Raw genomic sequence first — 11354 nt, 5'->3', positions numbered from 1 at the left:
ACTCTGATGGCCAGTTTTGTTGTTTCTATACTGTTTTAAAGCCAGAGCCTAAAAATCTCTGAACATACAGAAATCTCTCCTTGTACACATAAAGGCTTTGGTTTGGTTTTGGTTTTTTTTTTTTGGTTTTGTTTGTTTTTTTTTAATTATTTATTTATTTAGATTCTGGTATTTTCTTTGTGACTACTATGGCTACATGCATTCAACTAGCTCTGAGGTTAGATAGCAATTAGAGCAAATGTTAAGATCATCAGCCACTCAGGTCTATTAAAGCGGAAAACTATTTTTGAGGCAATCCAAGAAACACAGCCCAGCTGGCCAACAACAACACACCTTCCTCGTAAAGACGCAGGTTTTTGTGCAGCTGCATCTGACCCCTGAGCTCAGAGGAGCCCGAGCGCCAGCTAATAATGCAGCTGCAATGCAGATACATCCTGGGAGCACACTGCCCTTCAGTTTGCTTTCCCAAAAAAGCGGGGAGGTGTGTGGTGTCCAACTGTGTCCACCCAGACAGAGAGATACAAGAGAAACCTGTTACAAAGAGCAAACTGGAGCCAGACCTGAAACTGTGACAAGATGGTGCAAGCTGGGATCCAGGAGCACATGAGTTTCTCTTGCAGAACCAGTTGTTCTCATCCCATGCAACTTTGGTTTCCACTGGTAGGAAAGATCCTTTTTCCTATCAGAAGACAGAGCATAAGGCTGCAGCATTTGCATGGCAGAATGCATTCCTGATTAGAAATAGCCACAAACTTCCAATTAATAGCTAAAAATTACTTTAAAGATGTCTTTAATATTTCTTTTTTAACCTCCTCTGGTCCTCTTGAAATTTAATAAAAGAAAAACCGGTGTTAAACTTCCAGGGTGTTTTAATTCACTTTCATTCTCAAATACGTCCCAGACTTCTAAGAATAAGGGCTGTTGCCTAATGTTCATCCCAATGGTACCTTTCAGGCCATAATGCAAACTGCAAGGATCCATTAAGGAGAAGGCTACATCAACAGCCCTTCTGTTTATGGCTGCTTTGCCCAAGCAGTGTGGCCATGGTGTTCCTGGGATCCAGAGCAGAGGGGTGGGAGGGCAGGAGCTACCTGGTGGGAGCTTCACAGGATCTCCATTGGCATGGATGGAGCCTGCAACCACAGTGAAACAAAGGAGGGGTTTTGGTAACAAAACTGACCTTTATGAATACTGCTGGTATCATAAATATGTCTGCAGATCCTCACAAGATACCTGTTGGCAAGGAGGAAGGAGCACGACATGTGCACACATGCAGAGCACATTAGGAAGCATGGGGACTTTTAAGCACCCACCTGCTTTTAAATAATTCAAACCATGTTCTTTTCAATCCTACCTCAGACAGGCCTCCAGAGTGTTCCTGGCACCTGCACACTGGCTTCTCAGGGTTTAGTCCTGCAATCTGCATCCATCCTTCCCTCTCCTATTTGATCAACAAGTTTGTAAAATGCTTATTCTGCAGGGATTTTTCCATTTTTCTCTGAAATGAAACTCTCACACAGAAAGGAGAACTCATCTGTTGTACTAATGTGTGAGATAAAAAGGATGCAGATTGCAGAACAGAAAAAATAATAATAAAAACAAAAAGACATCAAGACCATCTTTAAAACAGAAGCAAGACGTATTGAGTAGGGAAGAGCTAAGTACCTTGTTTATATAAGTCTCAAGTGCTTTTTGTTTGTGGACTAAAAAAGAAAAAAAGATATCTGGATGTTCATATTCACATGGAGACATTGCAGGATCATTACACTTGTAGACTTTCTGTCTTCCCCAGTCCATTAACATCCCATCTCCACACCTCAAGCAAGATTTCCCTGGAGATGTCACCTTCTTTCATCACATCTAATATCTAATAAAGACATAAGAGAATTTAATAACAGCCTGCACAGGGGAGACTTCTGTTCAACCAGCCAAGGTTGCAGCTGATGAGTTTCTGCTACAGATGCCAAAGAAGTATAAGTGTGACCAGGAATCACTCCTGGAGTTTAGTTTTGGAGATCATGCCAGCAAAGCCACTGATATCATCCCAGTCAACCCAAAATTGTATGAAACAAGACATAAAAAGCATGTCCAGCCTTTCCAGCTTCACCTGATCGAGTCCAGCTCTCTGTCACTTGGCTATATAAATTTACAAAATTCTTTGGAGGGGGACTGCCTTCTCCAAAGGATCCTGAGACAACACAGCAAATGAAGAAGAACAAAGTGGTCAAAGTGAACTTGTACCCATCTTAATCACACTTGCTGAATTTAACAGAGTATTCCTGGATTGCTTAAAAAAAATCTGCTGCCCTACTTGAGAAACCAGCTCCTTATTGGTCTCCTGCTGGAATAAGTACTTGCATGAAGAGCACAGTGTTTTATGGCCCCTCTCTCCCAGCCCTGATACAGTTTCCACAGCCAAAATTTTCAGGAAGGACTATTGGGTTTGGTTACTGAAATTGAAAACATTTAGGAAGCTAATGTTTTGGGGTTTTTTTTATCTGGAGGTGCGCAAGCATTGTCACAGCAGTGGTCTTGTATAAAACCACTCAAAAATTCCAGAAAAACTGGGAAATGAAGGTTGCAAAAATACCACATCATTTCTAAAAATTGTGGCAAGCTAAAATAAAGCACACTGACCTGACAGCTAGGTCTTGAGGTTCTGTATGGCTTATTCATGCAGTGCCTGCCAGGTCCTTTGTCATTCATCTTTTATAAATCTACGTTCACATATTCATTCTGCAGAGGTGTACTGGAATGTTTTTCTATAAATGCTTTTGCCGCTGGAGATGGGCAATTGGCTTCATGATTCTTCTCAGGTGTGTTTTTAAATTGAGAAGGGAACAAGCCAAGTATAGACAGATGTCTGGTTACAAACATTATATAGGTACTATGAGATAAATATAAATGAGAAATGGAAAATGTTTATTTGCTGAGCGATGAGCCAGACAACCAGGGGCAATGCCCTTAAGAGTTAAGCTCCTAGTTTTGCCACTGGATTGCCGAGGAGGACAGATATGCAAGGTATTGGTGATAACTGCACCGAGATAATTATTGAGTAAAGAACTGAGGACCCTTTCACTCCCCCTTTCTCACTAAATGTGTGAATTCAGGTTTTACTACAATAAAAAAATCTCAACTTTTTCTTTTCAACTATTTAATGTAAATTGCCAGATTTCTTTTATGCTTCAGGACATTCCTTCCAAAGTGGAGTAGAGTTGGTATTAATTTCTGGGCTTTCTCCCAGAAATATCTCTATTTTTCTTATTCCTTCACAGGCTCAGTGATTCCCTCATTCTGGGCTCCCCACACTTGGTGTCCTCATCCTGCTTCTGGAGATCTCACAGACCTAGTGCATCACACATTTGTGTGTCACCCACTTCTGCCACCCCAGGGAGTCCTCACCACTTTGCTGCCAGAGCATTGAGCCATGGGGAAGAAGAAGTTTATAAGGTCCAGAAATAGTCTTCAGGAGAAGAAAGGAAATGCTGAGTGTTGGCTACTTGGCAAAGGCTGCGCGTCTGCTGCCGTTGTGGAAAATGCCTGGGAGGCACCATTAACCATTGCTCATTGGTACGGGCTGGCTTCTGTCCACACCACTAAGGACCAGCTCTCTCTGAAGGGCAGTGGTTTCCTTCACGCTGTGCAGCCCTTGGCCTGGGTCTCCTCTGAGCTGCCTGCAGAGCCCATTGGGAACTTTTTTTACATTTGAAATTCTCTAAGTGGTGAAAGGACTGGGTGGCAGCCTGCCAGCATGACGGTTTTCAGCAGGATCTGAAGGTATTTTGGGTTCTACAGCACTGTATGGAGAACAGTGGGCATGAGATCTCCTGGGATGGCTGGAGGACCTCCAGGGTAGAGTCTGGTCCAACTCATGCTAGGCTTCTCTGTGCAACCCTGAAAAAAAGCTCGGTCAGTTGTGTTGAGGTTTCTCCTTGAGAGAAACCAGTTGGTTTGCTCTGGAGCAGAGACAGGAGGGAGCTCATATGCATGCCACAGAGACAGCCGGTGAGCAGAGCCCGGGGGGAACAGAGGCAGCCAAATTGGCTGTGCAGACAAAAGGTGCTCTCATACCCCCACCGTGGTCTCACCCAGTGAGATGTTAAACACAGAACAAGCAATGCAATTTTTCCTGACCATCACCTGCAGGATTGGCAGCGGGACTCTCGTTGGTCACTGTCACAGCCATCAGTCTGGAGGTGACTCTGGCATGTGCTTCCTCAGCCACCATGAACTCCTCAAGCTTTGTCAGATGAGGACAATCTTCATGCCTTGGCTCTGCAATTTTTAAAGGTCAGTGTGACTAAACAGCAATTCTTCTGTATCTCTTTCAATTAGCCTTTGGTTTTGGGCCTGTATAGGGGTTTAAGCTCAGTCTTAACCTTAAGATGTTAAGATACATGAAACACCTAAACTCAAATTAAACAGCACACAACTGGTGGGTTTTCATATCCCTCCCATCCCATTTACAGTCCACATTTGCTGTCGTGATGATATTCTCTAGCATACACAGTTTATTTACAGCAATACACGAAAACGTTTACCTTAAAACATATATGTAATTATAAAGGTATAATTACAGATATGCTTGTGCCTTTCTGAGCCACCTCAAATTACAGTTTCAAACTGTAACAATAAAAAAGGATCAAATTAGTGACCTTGATTAATTTCATTACAGAGTGGAGCGAGTGCCACTCAGCACAGGGTAAGCTTACGCTGCCTGACCTCATTTCATCCGGCCTCTTCCCTGCAACACAAGAGCTCCCAATGGCACATCAGGTGAGTCGTTCCTCCCAAAGACAGTTGCTAAGCAATCAGCTGCAGGGTTATAAATGTTGAGTGCTTGATATACAGCACATGGGGTAGAGATTAACTCTTTTTTTTTTTTTTTTTTTTTGTCTTTCCAGGTATTAAGGGAACCAGGGTGGTTCACCTGAACTGCACTGGAGGAGTTTGGAATAAGAAATCAACACAGATTTAAGGCAGCCTTCAGTGTTTGTGTACAGATTGAACTGATTTATTGTGCATGCTATGTGCCAAGTTGCAAAACCTTGCTATATTAGTGATTTAAAAAGAGGAACAATTTGATTTGTCATTACTAATAGGGATGTAACTAAATTCATCTCCCACATACTTTATGCTGATGAGGTCTTGCTTAGATTTCCCTTTGTAGATTTACATCCTCACTAGCTTTAATTACAGCTAAGAAATGTATCGTATGAGTAATACTATTATGAAATACTGAAGTGTTTTCAGAGGGGTTTAGAAACCCAAGAAAATCACGGAAGTCAAAATCAAAGGTAAGCTTTAACATTCAGCCCTATGTTGTACATTTGATTAAATATTAATTCACAGCAATGTGTTGGGTACTTACAACCAAGCTCTCTTGACCCATTTGAAATGCACAGTCACGTATGTAAACTTGGCATTTGAAAAAGGACAGGTCAATGCTGTAGATCCCACTTAAATATTTTCTACAGTTCTTGCTTAATTAGTGGTCTAACCTCACTCATATAAGTTGTTGACTTGGTCGCAATTGTGGAATTAGGATAATATTGCTGTAAGATAGATATGCAGACTTTGAAAAATTATAGTCTCTCTCTTCAATACTTTTTCAATTTTTAGGGTGGTTTTTTTTTTGTTGTTGTTGTTTTCATGTTTTTTGTTTTTTGTTTTTTTTTAATTGGTGTGAGTTTGGGTTTTTTTGGGGGGGTGTATGTTTTGTTTCTTTAGTAAAACAACAAGAGATGAAAGGAAGACAACCAAATCCTGGTTTAGTCAAAGAATTTGACTTCTCCTACCAACAACTGAAATCATGTCTGGATGGGAACACTAGGAATTGGGCTGCTTTCTGGTTAAAAAGAGGGGGGAAAAGTCACTGGGTAACTGCCTGAACTACTTAGTGGCATACAATGTGAGCAAAGAATCAGGAGGCTCATTGTGCAAGCTGGGAAGCTGAAACATCAGACTACAGCAAGACACCTCAACATTTGTCTTCATCAGTGAAGCTGGAAGTAGATGGTGCAGGTTAGCAGAGAGCTGCCTCTGCCCTGCGGCTTCTCAGAGTGGTCATTACAGCCTTGACCATGGCCAAAACATCCACAACTATCAGAGAGCAATTTGCTACTGTCAGCCCTTGCTTTGACCACCAAATACTTGCAGAACTGGGATGGAGCCACCTTTTTTTCCAATCTACAGTCATTCCTCAGTGCCAACATCTTGCACTGAAATTTCTTGAAGGTTTTTGCTTGTGCAAAACTGTTAAAAGCATTTCATTTGGTATCAAAGCTTTGATCTCCCCACTTAAATACCACATTAATGCAGAGCTCCCCTGGGTGGATGAGTTCACAGTATTAGTTAACCTCTTCTGCTGGAAGTCTCAAATATGATTTAGAAATAATTCTGTGCATTGTGACAGAAACAAAAACTCATCCTTAATTAAAAGTATAAATAAAAGGAGTTTCTATTCTTAGACTAACTCAAATTCAGACAGCAGCTTTGTGCTGCTTTTTCACTGCATTAAAGAAAAATTCAAATTCTGCATGCTCAGTCTACAAGTCTAACTTCGGGTCAGAAAGCAGGGCATTTTCCTGAATACCATAAGGCACCTGTGAGCAATAAGCTAGCTAAATCCTCAAAACATTTAGATTTTGATCCTTCTTTTGGGAATAGAAACTGAGCTGCAGAGTTTGGGAACACCCAAGTTTCATTACTGCTGTCAACTTGTAAATGTTTTAGTGCTATTTAAAACCCTTTAAGAAGCCCTTCAAGGTATTGTTGATTTGATCCACAATGGGATCAAGCTCAAATTTTGCAAGGAGCCTCTCAGTCACTACCCACAGATTTCTGACTTCTTTGTGGGTGCCTGACCACATAAATGCTGATGGAGCAGAGCTGTCTGCGGCCCGAGCTTTCCACCTCTCTCTTCCCAGTAGCTGTTGGGTGTTCTCAAGCACAAGAACAGGTTTATGGGGACTTTACCAAAGCAGTGCCATAAGGCTGCTTTTTGTTGCCAGTAGCAGTCACTTCATTGCAGGATCAAGCCTGCACTTCTTGGTGGGAGAGGTCGTTTATCTAATTACATTTTTGTGTTGTATTTCCAGGCTCTGACCTGTAACCAGTCAACTGAGTGCTGCAATCACTTAAGACCTGTGCTCATCTTTCTGCCCCTGTGATTCTTGCCAGCCTGGTCCTGGGCAGGACCAAGGCTGCTGTGGAGGCTGCAGCATCAATCCTGCAATCCTTCACTCTGTCCATAGGCTGGCAGAGCGCGGAGCCCACATCTTCTTGTTTTGGATGACTTCTGCAGGTGCTGGATCCTTGTATGAAAGCAAGAGCATCACTACTAGCATATCCAGCATTGTCCTACCACCGTGCTGCTAAGGTGGATTGAATCTCAAATTAATTCCACTACCGATGTTCCCTTATAATCTGAAGGGAAAAACAAACCCCTGTTTAGAGTGGACAGGGCTGCCACCTGGAGGCACCCCAGTTTTCCTACATAGTCAGTGGAGAGAGGGAAGTGTCTGTGAGAGGTGACTGCAGCTCCAGAGATGTCTGACTGCTCCCGCGGGACATTTATGCAGCCACGTTTTGCAGCTGGGAGACGTCAATTTTGGCACCACAGTTAAGCAGAGGCTCTAATGCTAGAGGCCTCTCTGGGGTTAAGGATTTAATCAGGAAGCACAGTGGTTATTTGCTCCTAAACTCAGCCACAGCACTCTCAGGGGTTTTCTCTCCAAGGCCCATGTTCAGGCAGGACCCAAACTCCCACCTCCCCTTTGACGTAAAACATAAATAAACAAGGACCTAAAAGCACTTCCATCTTCCCCAGTTACCTCAGGCATTCACAACCCCCTCAGCCCTCCTTGATTCTCTCTGGTCAGTACCAGACTGTTTTCTTTTCCAACAGGAGCCTTGCAGAGGCAGTGCCAGGTTCCCAGAAGATGAGCAGGAGCTCACAGGGTTGCGACAGGGCTTGTGGCACCACGATGCTGCGTCAGAGCCCCCACCAGCCAACGTCAGGCGGTTTGAGCAAGAGGAAACAGCTTCAAAGACATCAAACTTCTGCAGATCTCTTGAGAAGTCAGGGGCAAGGAAGAAACAAAAATGCAACCAAGTACCCAGAAATTTGCCCTGTCAGTATATAATCACCTTCAGCCCACTCCCCCTCTCCTGCCCAGGCTGGGGAATGAGTAGTTTTGCCTTGCCCAGAGCAGTTTTTTGGGTTGTTTTTTGGTTTGGTTTGTTTTTTTGGTGGTTTTTTTTGGGGGTTTGTTTGGTTTTTTTTTTTTTTTTTTTGGTTGGTTGTTTTTTTGGGGGGTGGTGGTGGGTTGTTGTTGTTGTTTTTTGTATGACATTCTGGGCAGCAAAGCAGCCGAGCAAGGAGGTGGAAAGGAGTTGTGGTAGTGCTTGCTGATCCTGTCATCTCACCTGGTGTGCTGGCCAAGGTGTTTTCTCCACCTTTGTGACCACAGTTGTGTCCTGGCCCTTTGGCAACACCTGGAAGTGCAGTTCAGCAGCAGTAAAGAAGGGGGAAGGAAAGGAAGGAGCCTCCCAGGAGAACAGAAGAGGTCTGTGACAGGAATGAGAAACCCTTCAAACATTCATGTCTCATTAGAAAGTCACCATCAACCTCTGCCATTCCAGGGCATCACTGGGAGATGCACCTGAGCAGCTGCCTCCAGCAAAGGCTGTTCTCAGAGAAATGCAGCTCTGAGGGGTTTTCTTTTTCCTAAATAACTGATGTAGGGAAAAGGCCAGTGTGACTGTGGGAGTTCTAGGGTCCATGCAAACATCACCATTCTGGCATCCATTTTTGTTTCATGTGCAATATGGGAAGACAGAGCCTGATACCATCACACATTTTGGGCTGTGCCTTACCCCGTGGGTGACATTTTGGGCACTGGCTATAAGGAGATGCTTCAAACGAGCAGAGGTGCAGCAAGCCATCACCTGGCAAGCAAATGAGTGGCCACTTCTTTGCCTAAAGAGAAGACTTATTCCTCCACCCCCAAAATACTGATGAGTTTTCCTCAAACCTCACAGTTAGCATGACTCCACAGGGACCCATTCCCAGAGGAAAGGCTGTTTTAACCCATCTCTTCCTAAAGCCCTCCCAGCAGGATGCCTGGGGTAGACCCCTATTATGTTAGCAAAAACAAAGAAAAACCAAACCAACCAACCAAAAACTCACAAAAACAAAATAAAACAAGAAAAACCCAAACCCAAACAAAAAAGGCCTTTATCCAAACCTGTTTCATTTTCATTTTTCAATATAAATTATTAAGGACATTAATTTATAGGCAGACATCAAGTGAATTCACTAAACTGGTTAGGGTCTCAAACCTCTTTTACTTGCCTTACCCAGAGAAAATCTTACCTTTTGTTGCCCCCACCCCTTGCCTTTACTCCTAATTTTCTGTTGGCTCTGGTTTCTCAAACCCTGTGACATTTCTCTCTCCCTCCCAGGCTGGGTGTCATCAGTTTTCCAAGGCTTCTGCTTCTTGTGCTCTGTGTTTTCATGCTGAAAAATTATTGTGGAGATCAAGAGCTGAACTCAAACCAATGAAAATTGTGGGGCAGTTAAGGACTCTAAACCCAAATCTTATTTGAATATTTACCCCCACATCTCCTCCCACAGAAGCAAAGACCTTCTCAGGCAAAATTGCTTCTTGCATCCCCAATTTGTACCTCATCTGAGGAGAGTCAGGGAAGGAGTCAGTCTGACATTGGGGAACTTCAGCTGAAGTGGAGGACAACAAACCACAAGGTCTAAAAGCCTCCCCCATCTCAGTCTCAGCTCAAGGTGCCAGCATTCCCCACTCCCTGGAAAGGAAAGGTACAACTGTACTGCACCACAGAGCATCCACACAGCCAACAGCAAACTGCTGCCAGCAGGATTTTACCCCCTTATGTTCACAGACTGTCAATGTACAAAACTCATTTTCTCCAGTTTGTTTGAAAACATTCAGTGCCTTTTGTTTTATTTTCTTTTTAATTATTATTTAATGTAATTTGTGGCTTGCTCCAACATCTCCCTGGGCGTGGATGCTCTCCCATCACTGACAAGCACTGTCTTTGCAGTTGGGTCTTGGTGCTGAAGGAAAGGCAGTTTTAAATTCCCTTTCTACCTCTCTGAAGATGGAAGATCGTGGAGGTATGAAAACACTCAGGGATTTGAAAAGCAAGTATCAAAAGAAACCTTATTCTGAAATATGTTTACTGAGTCCTTCTTTTAAAAGGAATGAAGATTTTTCTGTCCCGTAAGGGCTTTCATTCAGCACAGACTGGCAGCACATTTCCAAGGGGAAAACAGAACATAAATGGCAAAATAAATAACATTTCTCCACCCAAAGTAGGCCAAAGATAAGGAATTTATCCTTCATCTCATCCATGCAGTAAAGGTGGGTGCCCAACCAGTGCAGCCCAGTATGTTCAAGGGACAGTTGTGTCATTTAACTTGGCCGATCTCGAGGTTCAGTCATTCCTCAGCAAATACAGTCAACTTAGTAAAATAAAATAAAATATCAAAGAAAAGTTGTCATTTTATTTCTGGAATGCTGTAATACTGCCAGAACAACTGCACAGGGTTTTGTCGAGAAGCAATTCCTTCATCCTTTCAATGCCTTTGGGGTCCCTGGGGTGATAGGGCCACATCAGGACAGAACCTTGGGATAAAAATCCTACTGTCTGGAATGGGGTTTTTAAGAGGCAGTTTTCCACTATTTTTAGCTTAGTCATATCCACAGGTGTTAGGAGACTCTGTGAAACTGTCCTCCAGAGGTTGCTGCCAGCGTAGGCCATGCTCAGAGCCCTCACTGCAGACATCCCTCTCCTTTGCCTTGCAGAGGGTGGGCTCCGTGCTCTTGGTTTTGATAAGCAGGAGGAACAGGGGATGCTGTCCCTGACATGAGCTAGGAGATGTGCTTGAGAAAGGGCAGCTGCACTGGCCTTCAAAGTATTTCTCTTGTTTTAAATAACTCATCAAGATACTTCTTTTTTTTCATCTCTGGCCTCATCTTCACAAGAAATCCCAGTGTAATTTCCATGCTAATCAGATGAAAGCTTGCAAAATATATTTCCCTCAAGATGTAGGGGAATGCATTAAGTTAACTCCAGGTGACCTGTGACTCTGTCAGTGACACATGCTGTTTAAATCCACGCAAACAAAAACCTTGCCCATGCCACGGGCAAATACTTGGCTTTTCCCATGCTGCTCACATGGAGCTGGAAATGTTCAATGAGTGAAGTCTTAGTGATGCATTTCAGCAATAATTCATACGCCATACATAATTTAGGACCTCACTGCAGTCCCCCGTAACACGCACTGTACAATGTGTACACACAGGGCCAGA

General features: G+C 43.3%; 1 long non-coding RNA gene across 1 annotated transcript; it reads right to left on the bottom strand.

Moving 5' to 3' along the window:
* Positions 1–3181: 3181 nt before the first annotated feature.
* Positions 3182–10722, bottom strand: LOC128787581 (uncharacterized). Its single transcript, XR_008430746.1, has 3 exons — positions 9380–10722; positions 4141–4275; positions 3182–3894 (listed from the first exon to the last, which is right to left on the bottom strand). It is a non-coding gene; the product is annotated as an uncharacterized LOC128787581 (long non-coding RNA).
* Between the last annotated feature and the right edge of the window lie 632 nt (positions 10723–11354).

This window comes from Vidua chalybeata, chromosome 4 (genome assembly GCF_026979565.1).
Source record: "Vidua chalybeata isolate OUT-0048 chromosome 4, bVidCha1 merged haplotype, whole genome shotgun sequence".
NCBI classification, from domain to species: domain Eukaryota; kingdom Metazoa; phylum Chordata; class Aves; order Passeriformes; family Viduidae; genus Vidua; species Vidua chalybeata.
The sequence above is the reverse complement of the archived record's forward strand: the minus strand, read 5'-3'. Positions and strand labels throughout refer to the sequence as shown.